Source organism: Neofelis nebulosa, chromosome 2 (genome assembly GCF_028018385.1).
Source record: "Neofelis nebulosa isolate mNeoNeb1 chromosome 2, mNeoNeb1.pri, whole genome shotgun sequence".
Taxonomy (NCBI): Eukaryota; Metazoa; Chordata; class Mammalia; order Carnivora; family Felidae; genus Neofelis; species Neofelis nebulosa.
Window position 1 is genome coordinate 64379482 of NC_080783.1, and position 18846 is coordinate 64398327.

The 18846-nt window shown below is 40.2% G+C and overlaps 1 protein-coding gene across 2 annotated transcripts in view; it reads right to left on the bottom strand.

The window, feature by feature from the left end:
• Positions 1 to 18846, bottom strand: part of CERS6 (ceramide synthase 6) — a 328468-nt gene that overhangs the window by 202684 nt on the left and 106938 nt on the right. The gene's annotated exons all lie outside the window — the stretch shown is intronic.

The window sequence follows — 18846 nt, forward strand, 5'->3', positions numbered from 1 at the left end:
TGGGGATTTAACAGAAATAAAGCCTCTGATTAAGCACATGGTGGTAGTGTGGTACCCTAGGGTATTAAGCAAACTCAGAAGGATAGTATTTGACTAGGCAGGGGAATTCAATTCATTTTGCCAGCCTCTAGTACACGGAAATTCAAATTGATCTAAAGTAATTAATTTTCTTGAGTTCTTACAATGTAGTAGGCATATCCTAGGTGCTTTCTAAGAATTATTTTATTTAATTGTTATAAAAATTCTGTCAGGTTTTTAAGATTTTTAGCCCTGCTTTACAGATAAGGAAATTCAGGTTTAGAGGGTGAAGTAAAGAGATACTGTCATTAATCCATCAAGGAAAGAGGTCCTAATATCCATCCAGCATCCTGATACAGAACCCAGCATGTAGTAAAGGCTCCCCCAAAAAAATGTTTATTGAACTACCTAAGTACTGGGAACACACAGAAATAGGAACACTTAAATTCATGAAGCAAGAAAAACTTTTAGATTTTAGAACACAAGAGGTTTAGCCAAGATTCATGTGAACCCTTCACAATTTAAGATAAAACAATATCGTATTTTGAATCAATCAAATTGAAATGATGCACACAGGTTCAAGTCCTATTTCAGAATTAAATAAGAATGAAAATCAGGTCGGACACATTTCCAAAACTAAAATTCATAATGAGAGAGAAAACATTACATGAGAACTGCCACTTCAATGAGTAACAGAAGAAAAACAAGAGTATCCGCTGAAAAGTATACATATGAAGTACAACTTTGGAGGAAACTCTGTATTTGGCTACTTCTTGAAATCTGTATGGACATGTTAACTAGTGCTGCAGGTACAGACCAGTGCTTCTCATACCTCACAAATCACAGCATGTACCGCAGTGCCCACACGTTGAGAATTTCTTACTGCAAACAGTATCCCAATCTTCAAATCATTGGTTTGGACCTGATGTAATGTAGAAAGCGCGTACTCTATTCCCACCCCTCCAGCCCTTCACCTATCCCAGTCCTCAGCCTCCCACCCACAGAGAAGAAAAGGAGACAGAAAAGAAAGATCAGTGACGGCTCTGGATGAAAGCTAGTTGCACCAAATAACCTTATCTAGAGCACCAAATACAATTCCCCATAAGTAAGGAATTTGCAGGCAAAGTGACTCTTCTAGCACCCAGAACAGTAATAAACACAGGGAAGCTTAATGGTTTATGCTTCATCGTAGGAAGTTCTGGCAGAATCCCATTACAAGGAGACCACTTGTTATTCCATGGATATCACCAGACAAATTTGTTCTTTTGAAAGATAAAAGATTCTATAAATAAAATTCAATATTTTATATACTTCAATTTTAATTCTGTCCCCAAATCCATCATAAATGCATTCATAAGATGCTGTTTACATTGGCCAATTCTTAGATTTATTTATCCCAACTTTGGTTTGCTAACCCACAAGTACTTATTACAGTCCAATGACTCAGCCCTGTCCCCAGGGAGAGCTGGATGCTCTGTAGCTCTTTTCTAAATTGTTGTGCCTTTTGCCCTCCTACACTCTGAATGCCAGAGAATAGCTGTTTTTTCCTTTTTACCTTAAATCCCCCAGCACCCAGCCCCAGCCACATAAAGTCCTCTGTAACCATTTGGGAAATTGAAGTGAATTAAGTCATGGGGTCCCATGATTTCTTTCTGGATTTTCTGAGACAATCTTGATTTCTAATATTCAATTGCTCCAAACCATAAAAGCACATTCATGCTTTTCTGACCGCATGTCCTAATTTGTTTTGCTTTTTTAATGTTGAACCTTGATTGCAGAGTGCTGAGTCAATGGCATACTACCAGTTATCATGGGTCCCATGATTTCTCTGTAAAATACGATGCAGCCGATATAGCTAATAGTGAGGTGATAACGTAGTTTTCTTTCTTTTTTCCTTTGGATGTTTAATTTTTTGCAGGTTTGTATGGGAGGTGAGAAAGAAAAGGGAAGAAGTCATTATGCGGATTCTAAGCACTATATTATCCTCTTCAGAAAACAAGATAAAGGCAGGAAGATGGACTTCACAAGGAACACAGAAGGTGCCTGTTCAAGATCATCTCCATCACATATGTCTAATCAATGAGACTCATGTTCAATGAGCAAGTCTTTTTTCCAACAAAAAAATACAAGGGTTCAAACTGTGCCATACACATTGGTATAACACACTGGCAATAAACATCGATTCCATTTGCCAATGAGCCAAACACTTAGTAAGCATGAGATTTTTGTGAATGCAGGCAAAACAAGGACATTTTAGAACAGAAGGTCAGATGGCCCTAGATGCGTAGACAGGAAGGTGTAGGAGAAGATGCCCAGGGCCTTCACTTGGCAATAGGGATGCTGCTGCCGGCCGGCTTCCCCTGTCCTATTCACCACTCGTGCTGACTGGAGTTCCCCAAGCCCACCTTGCTCTTCGGGCAAGTTCCATTGCCTGGAGCAGCTTTTGGCACCCTCCTTCTCTTTCTCGACCTGGACACTGTCATCATCCTTAAAAATCCAGCTGTGTCACCTCCTCCAGAAGGCCCTTCCCACTTCCTCCCTCCCACCTTAATCTTCCTACGATTATTTGAAAGACATCAAACTTGAGCTTCTTCTTAATTACACTCAGTCCCTTAGTCCCTACAGGTTCAGTCCAGTCCCTAATCTAAATAATTGATTCATCCCGTAGACATTTACTGGGGTCTTACAAAGCACCGGGCATTGTGCTGACCTGTGGGGATGAAAAGATTTAGAATAAGAAGTGCCAGCAGTCAAGGCGCTGGACAGTTTAATAGCAGAGAGGAACGCAAATAGTGAAAATAACAAGTCTCCAAGTGTAGTGCTCTAGAAGAGAATAACTAAAAGTGCAATTGGTATGCCAAAGAGACAGCAAGAAAATTTAGTTCCAATCTTTCATAAATGGAGGGAGAAAGGAAAGGAAAGGAGACTGCCATATGCAAATAGAACACCAAGTGTCCCTTTCTGTATTTGCTCTGAATGTGATAACATGTTGTGTTCCTGAGCTTTTTCTAACAAGTCCCAGGTTTGGGCGAGCCTGGGTACAAATCCCAGCTGTCACTTTCTAGCCGAGTGGCGCTCAATTACTCTACCTCTCCCTGCTTCCGTTTTTTCATGACTAAGAAGGGCTTGTAACACCTAACATATTACAGAGGGTAGCTGTGAGGATTAATTGCAAAGGCCCCATTATGGTACCCGGAATATAACATAACGTTAGTAAACATCTTTCTCCCTGCCTGGGGTCTATGTCTCCTACCAGCACAGGTGTCCACTAACACCTGCAAGAAAACTAGTTATATAATCATATGTAAGATGAAAACATGCAATTTTATTCCACCTGGGGCTAAGTACAGGAGTTATCAGAACGCTGAAGGATGAAGTGATATGTCTAAGACTTGTACACTACCCTTTAATGCCAATTCGGAGGCTAGTGATAACCTATGAATGAAGATGTGTGTGATGCTACACCAATGGTCTCACTCACACCATAAGCTCTGCAGCACAGTTCCATACCCTTCTACGTAGTTGAGCCCTAAGAGCAATATATAACCTCCCATCAGTTGGCAACTGCTGCAAGACAGGAGAGAGGCAAAATACGAAATACTGACCAAATTTTAAAGTGATTTTTCTAAAATACCTTAATTCTCTCAAAACATGACAGCCCTATACACAATGCCAGCAGCTCAACTTGCATTTAAAATCAAAACAACTGGCCTTAGTTGCTTTTAGGTAAGTTTCCAATCTTGTAGAAGGCTCATTTATGAATTTAAATTTGGGAAGGCCTACAACCTCTAAGACCTTCTTCCCCAAAAGTCACTTGGAATCTGCCCAAATCTTCCAAAAGGGGGGACAGCCGCACCTCCCATTGCTTTGTCCAAGTGCCTACCCTCACTACCACATCCTACACACAAACACTTTCACCCCCTAATTAGTAGGTGCTGTATTCACATCTCAGGAGTCATGTGCAATGTGCCAAGTTTTAAGATAGGTACAGTCAAATTAGAAATGGTCGAGGATTCTATGAAGTCCCCTGTCCACCCTTTGACAAGGGATGTGGCCCCCACAAGCTAATCACAGAAGGGTGAATAGCCAGGAGGAAGCAGAAAGCACCTGCCCCTGTAACAGCAGGAGGTGGGAGGGAGGGAGGCAGGGAGAAGGAAAAGAAGAACAGAAAAAGAGGGCAAGGTGGACTGGACTCCCGAGAGGAAGCAACAAAGCGCTTCCTCTTCAAACAATCTAAAATATGGTTCTCCCGGGGCGCCTGGGTGGCTCAGTTGGTTGAGCATCCGACTTCAGCTCAGGTCACGATCTCACAGTCTGTGAGTTCAAGCCCCATGTCGGGCTCTGTGCTGACAGCTCGGATCCTGGAGCCTACTTCGGCTTCTGTATCTCCCTGTCTCTCTGACCCTCCCCCGTTTATGCCCTGTCTCTCCCTGTCTCAAAAATAAATAAACATTAAAAAAAAATTTTTAATATGGTTCTCCTGATGGCATATTAAGATAAAAGACCCAGAAAACCCCACAGCTAGAGCAGTAAGGAAAAGGCTCTAGAAAAGAGCCTCATCACTTACGTATTACAGGTTATATCTCCCCATCTGAGGTACTGAACTACTTTACTAATATGCAGGATCAATTGCCCCTGTGAGTGCCACCAAGTCAGAAACTGTTGCTTACTCAACTTTGCAACCCCAGCTGAAAGAGAAACAGGCACTAAGAGATGCACATTGTACCCGCATCCTCTCATTTAATCCCCAGAATGACCCTATAAATAGGAGTTATTTCTCCTTTTCGAAAGAGGCACCTGGGACCTAGCAAAGGTAAATTACTCGATTAGGGTTAAATAGCTTGAGCCTGGACATGAACCAGCCACATTTAATTTCCAACCTCAAATTTGTTCAAGATCAACTGCCTCCACAGCCCCTTCACCTGCACATGGGAGGTAACCAATAAATATTACATTTAACAGCAAACTCTTACACCCAGAAGCCATGCCAACCTCCTAAGGCTGAGGGGACTGTCCCGGTCCTCGCAGAGGTGGGTTTACTAAAGCCAGCACCACTGAGCTCCAGGCTTTGTTCCTCTCTCCCCCCTGGCAGAGGCAAGCTGCGCCTTCCTCAGAATCACCTGGGCAAATTTTAAATCTCTGTGGTTCAAAGATATTCGCTGCGTGTTCTGACATTTCTCGTGCGGTGCTTCAAAAGCCTCGGCTTCTAGCAGCACAGCGGGCATCATTCCCTGCTGAAGTAGGACACCTTTTCTCATCCACTTCTGCCACATCGCTACACAGCAGCAAGCCAAAGGGTCTGACGCTCTGAACTCGGATGAATTTTGCATCTTTTTCTCGTGTGTAAGTAAAGCCCAAGCTGACGGTCCTGTGAATCCACATGATTCTGCCTTCTTGGAGTTCCATGGAATAAAAGAGCTTCATTCTAAATTAAGAACCTATTCTCCTTGCACCTTCTTGAAGCTCTCCTCCTAAAACAGCAAACACTGGAGCTGCCTCTGCCGAATAACATGCCTACAGCTCTTGCATTGCATGGTTATGACAGATTACTAGCTATTTGCTCCTGCTCTCATTACACCAACTTGACAAACAACAGACAACACGATGGTGTTGATGGTAGCTAGCATTCACCCCCTTGTGCACAAGATGCCATTCCAAACACTTCATAGGTTGAGGCCTGTAGTCTTCCCAAGGACCCTATGAGTTGGGCACGGCTAACATGCCTGTTTCACAAATGAAGTAACTGAAGCTTAGGGTGGCCCAACGGCTCTCCCAAATATCCCACAGATTTTTCTGAGGTAACATTTGAAATCAGACTGCCCGGCTCCAGAGCTCACCCACTGCACCCCTACCCTGTGCTATCACAGCAAGGCTGTAAGCCTGGTACTGATATGTTCCACTGTTTCGTAAGCATAATACAAATTTCTTACTGGCGTCTGTGTGATCTTATCTGCCAGAAACACTAGGTGAATGCAGAAACGTGCTCAGTGGACCCGAGCAGTGTCGGAATACACAAAACACACACCTACGGGCACACATACCCCTCTCAAACATCTCCGAGTTACCTCAGTCCACATTATGGGCCACATCCACCTGCTGTCATAACTTTCTCTCAAATTTCAGATCATCCTCCTTCTACCACTTCATAGTAATTTACGAACTATAAACTTCCAACGCTCTTACGGGTGGAACTGCGTCCTCCCAAAGTTCCTACGCTGAAGCTCTAACACCCAACGCGACTATATTTGAAAATATGGCTCTTATGGAGGCAATTCAGGTTAAATGAGGCTGTAAGAGTGGGGTCCTATTCCAACATGGATGGTGTCCTAAAAGAAGAGGAAGGGACACCGAGAATAAACATGTACAGAGGAAAGACCATGTGAGAACACAGGAAGAAGGTGGCCATATGCAAGCCAAGGAATGAAGCCTCAGGAGAAACCACCCCTAAGACACTTTGATCCTGGGCTGCCAGCCTCTAGCACTGTGAGAGATATACTTCTGTTGTGTAAGGCGCCCAGTATGTGGTATTTTATTATGGCAGCTCACCCAATACTTACCAACCCCAACTTCCAAGCAACCTTGAGGTCTTTTTCAAGGTAAAATACCATATGTATTATAGTCCTTATGTATTTCTTAACCACTTCACATGTATAAAACTGTACTGTTTTTATTATTCCTATCTTTTTTTTAAATGTCCCTGATGCAGTTTTTGAGTGTTGTGCCCTGACTCACTTTTCTCATAAGCCCCGTGTTGTGTTGTGTTGTTGTGTAATTCTGCACAGTGTGACAATTTTTAGGAACATGTGTATCATGTTACAGTGCAACTGACTGTACTGCCACTAAGGGAATCACAACTTATGGATCCTAAAACATAATGTTCCTATAGCCTTCTTTAGGCACTTTGTTGAGGCAAGTTCTATAAAGATATCCCGAGAAGGGCAGGCACCACTCTTAGATACACAGCATGTATGTGTATCTGTGTGAACACATGTACGGAATATAATCCTGTGTAAGTAGTAAAAGTTAAAGTATTTATTTAGAATGTTTATTCCCCAAACTTTACAAACATTATGTGTACTTTTATATATCCTCTATAATCAAAGTTGATTATAATGATTTCATGATTTGGTTCTAAATCAGAAATAACTTTTGGGTCTTCTGGGTGGCTTGGTCAGTTAAGCATCTGACTTTATTTCAGCTCAGGTCATGATCTCATGGTCTATGAGTTTGAACCCTATGTCGGGCTCCAGACTGACAGTATAGAGCCTGCTTAGGATTCTCTCTCTCTCCCTCTGTCCCTCCCCCACTCATGCTTTCTCTCTCCCAAAATACATAAATAAACTTAAAAAAGAAATAACTTTTGAAACAGATTAAACAATAAAGATATGGCATATAGATTCAAAAATGGCAGACAAGAATTAAATAAGAATATTAGACCTTAATAAATTCAATGATTCCTCTGTATATTCTGTCCTTTTCATCTCTATCCAACTCCATATTGAATAAAATTCTTGGAAAAACTATCTACAGAGTCTTGAGAAATTTAGGGTTTAAAGAAAACTGACCAGCACTACTTAATATGCAGGCACACTGACCAAAGTTTGGCCTGATACTTTTAGCAAAAATCTGCTTTCTTAATTAGCCAGTACACATAAATTAGAGGCCCAGCCATATGCTATCAAGGACCGTGGGAGGCCTAATCTACATGGAAAACCTGAGTTCACATGCCACAGATGGAAGGTTGGGAGTAGAAGGAAGGAAAAGCTTTCAAAAGCTTACCCAAGGCAAAAGAGCAGACTGTCTATGATACAGTTCATTAATCTTCAGAATTTTTGTAGTGGAAGTGATACTGTCTTCTGACTACTAACAACTTCAAAGAGGGCCTGATTGAGTTAAATAAAACTACAGAGCATCAAGGCACCATGTGCCAAGAATATTAAATGGGCATACTAATTACAGAGCTGTTCTAATGATTCTATTATATGGCAAAACTGAGCAATGGATGACTGTGCCTTGTGCTATAAGACCACGTTCTCTTTCCTGAAACTCTGAAAGAACTGCTAATAGTACTATAATCTGAAAGAAGGGTTTAGTAAACTACAGCTTGCTTGCCAAGTCCAATCCACCATCTGTTTTTGTACAACCCATGAGTTAATAACAGTTGTTTTTTTTAAATTTTTTTTTACATTTATTCATTTTTGAGAGACAGAGAGAGCACAAGGAGGGGAGGGACAGAGAGAGAGGGAGACATAGAATGAGAAGCAGGCTCCAGGCTCTGAGCTGTCAGCACAGAGCCCAACGCGGGGCTCGAACTCATGAGCTGTGAGATCATGACCTGAGCCGAAGTCAGACGCCTAACCGACTGAGCCACCCAGGCGCCCCAATAACAGTTTTTAAGGGGCGCCTGAGTGGCTCAGTTGGTTGAGCATCCAGCTATTGATTTTGGCCCAAGTCATCTCACAGTTAGTGAGTTTCAGCCCCATATCAGGCTCTGCACTGACAGTGCAGGCCTGCTTGGGATTCTCTCTCTCTCCCTCTCTCTGCCCCTCCCTTGCTCATGTGCTCCCTTTCTCTCTCTCCCTCTCCCTCTCCCACTCTCTCTGTCTCAAAAATAAATAAGTAAACTTAAAAAAAGTTTTTAGAAAAAGCAGAGGAGAGAATAGGTGATATAGAAGATAAAACTATGCAAAATACTGAAGCTGAAAAAAACTGGGAGAGGAAATTATTAGAGTTCAAGAGGAGACTTAGAGAACTTATGATTCCATAAAATGAAACTATATCCATATCATAGGAGTACCAAAAGAAGAAAAGGAAAAAGGGGCAAAAGATTTATTTGAACAACTTACAGCTCAGAACTTCCCTAATCCGGGGAAGGAAACAGGCATTCAAGTCCAAGAGGCACAGAGAACTACCCTCAAAATCAACAAAAATAGGTCAAACACCATGACATACCACAGTGAAACTTGGAAAACACAAAGATAAAGAGAAAATTCTGAAAGTAGCTAGAGACAAAAGGTCCTTAACTTACAACAGTAGACACACAAGGTTAGTAGCAGACCTGTCCACTGAAACTTGGCAGGCCAGAGGGGAGTGGCAGGAAATATTCAACGTCCTGAATGGGAAAAAGACACAGCCTTTATCCAGCAAGGTTGTCATCCAGAATAGAAGAAGAGATAGTTTCCCAGACAAACAAAACCTAAAGGAGTTCGTGACCACTAAACCAGCCCTGCAACAAATTCTAATGGGGACTCTCTGGGTGGAGGGGGGAAAAAAAAAAAAGAAAAAGAAGACCAAAGCAACAAAGACTACAAAGTACTACAAAACATCTACTGGGAACACCAACACTACAGGTAATACATGGCACAAAATTCATATATTTCAATAATTATTCTAAATGTAAATGGACTAAATGTTCCAATCAAAACACAGGGCACCAAGATGAATAAAAAAAAATTCATCTAGATGCTGCCTACAAGAGACTCATTTTTGACCTAAAGACATCTGCAGATTGAACTTTAGGGGATGGAGAATCATCTATTATGCTAATGGACTTCAAAAGAAAGCCAAAATAGCCATACTTATATCAGACAAACTAGATTTTAAACCAAAGATTGTAACAAGAGATGAAGAAGGGCATTACATCATAATTAAGAGGACTGACTACCCACCAAGAAGATCTAACAATTGTAAATATTTATGCCCCCAATGTGGAGCGCCCAAATATATAAATCAATTAATAACAGAATAAAGAAACTCACTGATAATAATACCATAATAATAGGGGACCTTAATACTCCACTTACAATGGACAGATCATCTAAGCAGAAAACCAGCAAGAAAACAATGGCTTTTAAAGACATATGGGACCAGATGGACTTAATAGATATATTCAGAACATTTCATCCTAAAGCAGAAGAATACACATTCGTCTTGAGTGCACATAGAACATTCTCCAGATTATATGACATACTGGGTCACAAATCAGCCCTCAATAGGTACAAAAAGATCGAGATTATACCAATCATATTTTCAAATCACAATGCTAAGAAACATAAAATCAACCACAAGAAAAAATTTGGAAACCCCTTAAACCTCCTCATGGAGGTTAAAGAACATCCAACTAAAGAATGAATGAACCAGAAAATTAAAGAAGAGATTTTTAAAAATATATGGAAGCAAATGAAAATGAAAACACAACAGTCCAAGCCCTATGGAATGCAGCAAAGGCAGTCCTAAGAGGAAAATACGTTGCAATTCAGGCTTGTCTCAAGAACAAAGAAAAGCCCCAAATTCACAGCCTAACCTTACACCTAAAGGAGCCAGAAAAGGAGCACCAAATAAAGCCTATAGCCAGTAGGAGAAGGGATATAATAAAGATTAGAGCAGATTATTATTAAATAATAACAAAATAACAGAACAGATCAATGACACTAAATGCTGGTTCTTTGAAAGAATAAACAAAATTGATAAACCCCTAGCAGAACTTATCAAACAAAAAAGATAGAGGACCCACATAGATAAAAACACAAATGAAAGAGGAGAGAATACAACCAACACTGCAGAAATACAGTTATAAGAGAATACTATGAAAAATTATATGCCAACAAACTGGGCAATCTGGGAAGAAATAGACAAATTCCTAGAAACATAAACTACCAAAACTGAAACAAAAAGAACTAGAAAATTTGAACAGACCCACATAGCCAGCAAATAAATTTGGATCAATTATCAAAAATCTCCCAACAAACAAAAGTCCTGGGCCAGATGGCTTCCCAGGGGAATTCTACCAGACATTTAGAGATAACACCTATCGTTCCCAAAATGTTCCAAAAAACAGAAATGGAAGGAAATCTTCCAGATTCATTCTATGAAGTTAGCATCACCTTGATTCCAGACAGAGACCCCACTAAAAAGAATTATAGGCCAATATCCTTTATGAACCTGGATACAAAAATTCTCAACAAGATTCTAGCAAAATGAATTCAACAGTACATTACAAGAATTATTCACTATGATCAAGTGGGATTTATTCCTGGGCTGCAGGGCTGGTTCAATATTCACAAATCAATCAATGTAATACACCACATTAATAAAAGAAAAGGTAAGAACCATATGACCCTCTTAACAGGTACAGAAGAAGCTTCTGACAAAACACAGCATCCATTTTTAATAAAACCCCTCAACAAAGTAGGTACAGATAGAACATACCTCAACATCATAAAAGCCATATATGAAAGACCTACAGCTAATATCCTCAATGGGGAAAAACTGAGAGCTTTCCCCCTAAGGTCAGGAACACGACAGGGATGTCCATTCTCACCACTGTTGCTCAACATAGTACTGGAAATCCTAGCCTCAGCCCTCAGACAACAAAAACAAATGAAAGGCATATAAATCAGCAAGGAAGAAGTCAAACTTTCACTATTTGCAGATGGCATGATATTCTATAATTCAACCCAAAAAACTGCTAGAACTGATACATGAATTCAGCAAAGTTGCAGAATATAAAATCAACATACAGAAATCAGTTCCATTTCTATATACCAATAATGGAGCAGCAGAAAGAGAAATCAAGGAATCAATCTCATTTACAATTGCACCAAAAACCGTAAGATACCTAGGAATAAACCTAACCAAAGAGATAAGAGATCTATACACTGAAAACTATAGAAAGCTTATGAAAGAAATTGAAGAAGACACAAAGAAATGGAGAAACATTCCATGTTCATGGATTGGAAGAACAAATATTGTTAAAATATGTAAAATACCCAAAGCAGTCTACATATTCAACGCAATTCCTATCAAAATAACACCAGCATTCTTCACAGAGCTACAACAAACAATTCTAAAATCTGTATGGAACCAGAAAACCTGAATAGCCAAAGTAATGTTGAAAAAGAAAACCAAAGCTAGAGACATCCCAATTCCAGACTTCAAGCTGTATTACAAGGCTATAACCATTAAGACAGTATGGTACTGGCACAAAAATAGACACATAGATCAATGGAACAGAATAGAGAACCCAGAAATGGACTCAAAAATGTATGACCAACTAATCTTCAACAAACCAGGAAAGAATATCCAATGGAAAAAAAGACGGTCTCTTAGCAAATGGTGCTAGAAAACTGTACAGCGACATGCAGAAAAATAAAACTGGACCACTTTCTTATGCCATACACAAAAATAAATTCAAAATGGATGAAAGACCTAAATGTGAGATAGGAAACCATCAAGATCCTACAGGAGAAAACTGGCAGCAACCTCCTTGACCTCAGCCACAGCAACTTCTTACTCAACACATCTCCAAAGGCAAGGGAAATAAAAGCAAAAATAAACCACTGGGGCTGCATCAAGATAAAAAGCTTCTGCACAGCAAAGGAAACAATCAGCAAAACTAAAAGGAAGCCTATAGGATGCGAGAAGATATTTGCAAATGATGTATCAGATAAAGGGTTAATATCCAAAATCTTTAAAGAACTTATCAAACTCAACACCCAAAAAATAAATAATCCAGTGAAGGAATGGGCAGAAGACATGAATAGACACTTTTCCCAAGAAGACATCCAGATGGCTAACAAACACATGAAAAGATGCTCAATATCACTTATCATCAGGGAAACACAAATCAAAACCACATTGAGATACCACCTCACACCTGTCAGAATGGCTAAAATTAACAACACAGGAAACAAAAGATGTTGGTAAGGATGCAGAAAAAGGGGAACCCTTTTGCACTGCTGGTGAGAATGCAAACTGGTGCAGCCACTCAGGAAAACAGTATGGAGGTTCCTCAAAAATTAAAAATAGAGGGGTGCCTGGGTGGCTCAGTTGGTTAAGGGTCCAACTCCTGATGTCGGCTCAGGTCATGATCTCACAGTTCATGAGTTCAAGCCCTGCGTCAGGCTCTGCACAGACAGTGCAGAGTCTGCTTGGGATTCTCTCTCTCCCCCTCTCTCTGCCCTTCTCCTGCTCATGCTGACTGTCTCTGTCTGTCTGTCTCTCTCTCTCATATAAATAAATACAACTTTTTAAAACATTAAAAATAGAACTACCATATGATGCAGGAATTTCACTAGGAATTTATCCAAAGGATGCAAAAATGCTGATTTGAAGGGGTACGTGCACCCCAATGTTTATAGCTATATTGGCTATATCAACAACAGCCAAATTATGGAAAAAGCCCAATATCCACTGACTGATGAATGGGTAAAGAAGATGTGAGATATATATATATATATATATCTCACATCTATATATATACATATATATGTATATGTGTGTGTATATATATATACACATATATATATACATATATATGTGTATATATATATATATATATATATATATATGTATACACATACATACCATGGAATACTACTCAACGATCAAAAAGAACAAAATCTTGCCATTTGTAACAACGTGGATGGAACTAGAGTGTATTATGCTCAGAAAGACAAACGTATAATTTCACTCATATGTGGAATTTAAGAAACACAACAGGTGAACATAGGGAAAGGGAAGTAAAAGTAACATAAAAACAGAGAGGGAGGCAAACCATAAGAGGCTCTTAAAGACAGAGAACAAACTGAGGGTTGCTGGAGGGGAGATGGGTGGGCTAAATGGGTTATGGGCATCAAGGAGGGCACTTGTTGGGATGAACACTGGGTGTTACATGTGAGTGATGAATCACTGGGTTCTATCCCTGAAACCAATACTACATTGTATGTTAACTAACTTGAATTTAAATTAAAAAAAAAAGCTGCATTAAAACAAACAAAGCACCATATCAGTCTTCAGGAGAACTTTGGTAGTAAATAATGCTCAAGTCATGATCTATTTGTGAAAATAATCAAAACGGAATTTTCTCTTAGGCAAAATTTTGTTCTTCACCACAGTGTGCAATATATGGAAGATTCTAAAGCAGTTTACAAATACTTGGTTGTGGTTTTTTTGTAAATAGGTGACTGTGTTATGACAACTTGATGAATATGTTCACATTTCCTCAGATCAAAGACTGATCTGAAATAAAGGGATATCTGACTCAGCTTGTTCCCTGTGTTGCCCTGTTCTCTTTTTTCCCTCAATTATTAGGTTCCACTTTCTTACTGTGGTCACAAGACAGCATTGCGAACTTGTTCAAGTAAAAAGATAGCAAAATCTGTGACCGAGTGGTAGCAGGAGGGTGATTTTGTAAACCACTCCTTTCTCATTGCTGACTTATCCTTAGTTCAATGAAATCACAAATTAAGATCATAGAGCTTTCTTTGCAGAAATAAAGTCACAGCTTCAAAAAGTTCCCAGATTTTGGCCTTCTTGCATCCAAGTATGGTAGCATCTGGGGGTAGTTTTAATCAACCTCAACTCTAAAATGAAATCCCTAAAGAAAAGACAATCGTGGGTCCTCAACTTACAACAAGGTTCCACCTGAGCAAACCTCAATCCACATAAATCAGAACTAATCTGTGAAATGTAATATTCCTTGCCCTACATCTTCATACTATCATATGGGAGATCTACCTGTCAGTATGAAGTCATTTGGAGACTGCTTAAATGAAAGCCATATATAATATTTATTCCCAGGCATGTGCTATTAAATATACTGCACAATATTTTAAAATGATGAACACTGATAGTGCACAAACGAGAGGGAAGCCATTTATTCTGAAAACACATCTCTGCCTCTTCCTGTTTCATGCTGCAGATATTTTTTTTATTGCCAATATTCTTTACTTTCCTATTATCCTGATGCAACTGTGGGAGGGGAGAGGTAAAACTTCAGTCACTGCAAAGCATGATCCCTCAGCTAAATGACTCCCATTTAGCAAGAGTTCCTCCGAAAATGTATCACAGGATATCTCATTTTTATAAATTCTTTACTTCCTCTTGAAAATCTCTATTTCAGTCGCCAATAAAGATTTAAACCCTTCGGGAAGAAATATTCATCAAAACTATCACAGCTGCGAATGACTGACATCAAGCATGAAGGAAAGAAATTCATGTCAATGTTTCAACACATTACTTGTTGAACAACTTCTACTCAGCTCATCTGCATGAAACAGGTATGCCAGAAGTCGGACATGCCAGCAGATGGTTACCAGCGTGGTTTGGCATGCATACTGCTGCCATTCCCCACCGCTGCAAGATGAAACACAATTCCCGCGAAAGGACTCTGTATTTTCTAAAATAGTAATTTAGATAGAACAGAAAAAGTATAGAAACTTTACATTTCAGCCCTAAACCTTCAGGTCCCAAACCTGTGTTGGCTTGCTTGCTAATTTGATTTTTAGTATTTTGGAACAGCAGTCATCTCTTTTCAGAGATTAGTGCTTCTTAACCATGGATATGTGCCGTAAGTACTCAGGGCATTTCTTTCAAGATATCCATGTCCAGACCTCACCTAGGATGCCACACTGATTCAGACATCCTGGGGTGGGGGGCTGGGTATGTGTATTTACAAAAGCTCATCAGGTGATTATGCAGTGCACCCTTGGTTAGGAACAATTATTCCAGATCATTTTTTATATTGATGAGCAATAACTATAGCATACATTCGTGCATACAGTGACCAATATAATTCTGCTTTATTTGCCTCGCATTAGCTAAATGTTCCCCTTTGCCAGCCCATTCCTTCCTCTAATCTCTTTGAGATACAGTCTTGGAGCTTTCCAGAGTTTGATAATTTTCCTAGACAAATTTTAGGCTAAGTCAGTGTATAAAAGGCACTTTCCATTTGGGGAGGCAGCGTGCCAACTTAGATCAGTAAATCCTTCCAAAAAAATGCCACTTTAACTTACAGTCATTTAACCAATATTTATTCAGCAGTATATATGTGGTGATAAAGACTAAGAATGCAAGAAAAACAAGATGTGGTTCTCGTGCCCTCAAGGAGCAAGCATTATATACTGAGGGTAAAAATATACGGACAAGTTAAGTTAAATCACCACATAAGAAAGCATGTGATTCAATATTAAATTACTAGCACTTACAGTGAGGACTCTAAAATTCCAAAAAAGTCATGCTCATTCCAGACACTCAACAGTCATGCCACACTTCTGAGAGGGTTTGAAGAATGGGTAGGGGATAGAGGGGCAGGGCAGAGGAACATAGGTGTCCATGCCAGGAGCACAGCATAAACCATGGCAGGAATTGAACAAAGTATGGACAGTGAAAAGACAACCTTCTGGAAGGAAGGGGTCATTTGGGTGACTGATACCAAACACATGAAAATCAGAGTCTAGCTAACAGGCTAAGTAGCCTAATAATTTATCCAACAGTTGCAAAAAATATCAGGGTTTAAAGGCAGGAGAACATGGAAATAGTAGCATGTTCGGAATTTTTTTGTAGCAAAATATCTATGAGTGTGACATAAATAATAAGGATAGTTATGACAGCAATTAAGATCTGGGCCACAGCAGCGGCTTTACGAAGAACTAACGGAACCCAGCAAATGACTGGTTTGAGCTTCTAGCCTATAACGGAATGGAGGCATGCAAACAACAGGTGAAGGGAAGTCAGCGATGAAAGCAAGTCAGAGTTGCCAGCTGGGAGACAGCAGAACGATGCCTTGTCATTGGACACATGACTTTGGAAGAGGATGGCGAGAGAAAATTACTTCTGCACAGAGGATAGAAGGTAGAGTGGGGAAAATAAGAGGTTGAAGACTGACTCTGGAGAAGCCCACTCAAGAAAATGGAAAAATGCAGAATAAGTCATGCAAACAGTTGCTCTTGGAAAGACCAGAGAATCTAGTGGTAATCCAGAGGTTAAGGAAGAAGAGAGTTTCAGAACAAAGTTCATCAGCACAGTCCTCTGCAACAGAGAAGTCAAAGGCCACCAGTACTGTCTCAGTTCTAATCCCAATAGCCCTGCCACGTGCCCTAGCCCACAGCTGATCTTTCTCCTCTAATCTTTACTTACTGATGGTCCATGCCAATTGTTTCGTGCACACGTCTATCTGCTCATTGTTTAATATCCCTGATGTGCATATACTCAGATATTTGTTATATCTCCTTGACACTATTAAAATAAACCACTTGAGGAAAAAGATCATAATTGATACATTTAAGTACCATCTCTCCCCCCCAGTTGTGCCTTCACATTGCCATGCCTTTATCAATCATTTAGAAATATTTTTAGCTGATTCTAACTGCAGATAAAGGCCAGCTGAATTCAGGGAGAAGACATAGATACTGGCACAGTGTTGAGCTTTGCTCTTCAAAATGTGGTCCACGGACCAGTGGCATCACCTGGGAACTTGTTAAAAATGTACCCTCGGTTGCCATCAGACCGACTCAATGATAATCTGCACTTGAACAACATTCAATGACTGATTCCTATACATACTGGTATGGAAACTGGTGTAGAGTCAGTATAGTAGAGAAAGGACGAGTGTCGAGTTACCAAAGAAGTTAGCTGGAGGAGGGGAAGATGGCACGTGAGTTTCAGCATGTGGTCCCGATGCCAAGACTCAGCTTCACCACTACTCAGACCCACAGCCCAAAGAAGGAACACAGGTCCTTCACGTACGTGGTGGGGCCAGGCCAGGAAGCAATTCCAGCTTTTGATCAGGAGCCCAGATGCATAAATCCTTCTTCCATAAACTGCCACTCAGCTCAATTATAGGAAGGGCTTTGCAGATTGTATCTACTCGGTTGTTTTTCCATGTTTTATAAATATTCTGACCTCCTGAAGACCCTGTTTATGCTCCCCATATTTATCCAGCCCTAGGAATTTATGGTTATTATTCTGCCCCTCACTCACTTCTCCCAGAACATCAGGCTTCCCTCTGAGTTTTAGATTGTAATTGCTAAAATACTTTTTCGGCATAATTGAAAGCTAAACCTGAAAATGCAACTTTAACCCCAAACAGAAGGAGCCTGCAACAAAGGGAACAATGACAGCACTATTGTTCAAATGACCAGGTGTCAGGAAAAAAGCTCCCAAAGCACAGAGCTGTTAGACAAAGGCACAGTCACATCCCAAAGGATGAAGACCAAATGCACCAACCAGCTCGAGGCACAGTCCCTTCCCTTTGTTGGAAATGTGCTCAATGCTTCAGTATTTCCTTCTCTAACTTTCCTCTAGGTCAGTGCATTGAGTGTCACTATTTCAAAACAGCACTGTGCTAGTTCTCTATAGGCCTTTTATTATTCTTAACAGCTTTATTGATAATTTACACACCATAAAGTTCGCATTTCAGAAATGGAAGAGACCCTCATTCCACCCCCCACCTTCAAGCAATGCTTCATTAAATTCACCCAAGGAATATAATATAGTTATTTCTTAAATCTCCAGGAATATGGGACATAATCACGACTCTCTGATTATACATCTTAGCATCTCAGCTGTTACCCGTGGAAAGAACATCTTGACAAAGTCTCCTCTATTAAAATTCAAACCATTAAAGTAATAACTTTTAGTGCTCTATTTCAAAGGTGGCTGAATGAAAATACCATCGCAGGCCCCTGAAAATACCATCTGCCAATACCTTGTAGGAACTACATTAGAAAGTGAACTTCAGGGGCGCCTGGGTGGCGCAGTCGGTTAAGCGTCCGGCTTCAGCCAGGTCACGATCTCGCGGTCCGTGAGTTCGAGCCCCGCGTCAGGCTCTGGGCCGATGGCTCGGAGCCTGGAGCCTGTTTCCGATTCTGTGTCTCCCTCTCTCTCTGCCCCTCCCCCGTTCATGCTCTGTCTCTCTCTGTCCCAAAAATAAATAAAAAATGTTGAAAAAAAAATTTAAAAAAAAAAAAAGAAAGTGAACTTCAGTTACTGAATCCAAAGCATTAATCACAAATTCTTACAAACTACTATTCCCCCAGTTTTTGAGGA